The sequence below is a fragment of the Mesitornis unicolor genome, unplaced genomic scaffold (genome assembly GCF_000695765.1).
Source record: "Mesitornis unicolor isolate BGI_N332 unplaced genomic scaffold, ASM69576v1 C13420519, whole genome shotgun sequence".
NCBI lineage: Eukaryota > Metazoa > Chordata > Aves > Mesitornithiformes > Mesitornithidae > Mesitornis > Mesitornis unicolor.
In genome coordinates, this window is record NW_010222656.1 from 666 (window position 1) to 1,777 (window position 1,112).

Here is a 1,112-nt window from a genome sequence, read left to right on the forward strand (position 1 = left end):
AAATAATACAGGTCCAGGGTATGTGATGGATATTATAAAATGGTATTTTATACAAAATTTTTATGTAGGAAACACACAGCTTTTTTTCCTCCAAATATGACCACAGCTCTTGCTTCAGTTAAAAAAAATACTGTATGAAAACTTAGTATGATATGTGTTGCCAATATATTGACCACCTATAATAAATGAGATTAATTGTTGGCACAGGACTCTGACCTGCATGAAACTTTGCTTTCCACTCATTTACCCCAGTTAACAATTTGAATTTTAAAAGATGAGTTGCTGCAGTAGCCAGAATTTATGAGGGTTGAGTTTCCCTGTTACCAAACACTGAAGTCTGGTCGTGCACCCTGAAAATCATTGACAGTAAAAGACCGCGATCGTCTCCTAAGGGTAGGACGACTGGGATTTCTTCCCTTAAGCAAATTTAAATAAGGATCAGATCTTAGGAAGCGTGGGTAGCTGTCTTGCTCCATCAGCCTGTAGACTGTGTTTTGTGCTGCATCAAAGGTGGTGATGACGGGCTGTTCAATATTCTGACTGGTGACTTCTTTGGTTTGAAAGTCCAAATTCACCTGGAGAATGAGAAAAAGTGTATTCCTTTTAACATACATTAATGCATTTCCTGTATTGCTGTTCATAGCAATGATACTGTACTTCGATGAAAGTCTTTTCTGATGAGAGGATCTTGAATCCCTGATACAACTGGCTATTTATACCACAGAATTAGTTAGTATGTTCATGTTCAGTAACAGCTGTCAGAAAGTCTTCACAGATGTGTCACTGGTACAATGGAAAATGGGTAAAATAGAAGATTAAGTCTGATGTTTGACTAAAATTAACTTTCTACGACTTTGGCGTAGTTGCAGTTGTCAGGCTTTGCAACACTGGACTAATACTGAACTTCTTCCATTCTCATTTAGGATTCAGGTAGAACTTTGTTTCATTAGAATATATTAGTGAATATTTAAAATTTCTGGTTTCTGTTTAGTGTTTTGGTAGTAGGAAGGTGAGAAAATTCTAATATCTAAAATATAAAAATGACTTTAATGGGTTTTCTGGAGGCTTTAAATGGGAAAAGCAAATCAAAATGATTATTTATTCCATGTATC

General features: G+C 35.7%; 1 pseudogene; it reads right to left on the reverse strand.

The window, feature by feature from the left end:
- Positions 1-320: 320 nt before the first annotated feature.
- LOC104547525 lies at positions 321-575 on the reverse strand (annotated as a pseudogene).
- Between the last annotated feature and the right edge of the window lie 537 nt (positions 576-1,112).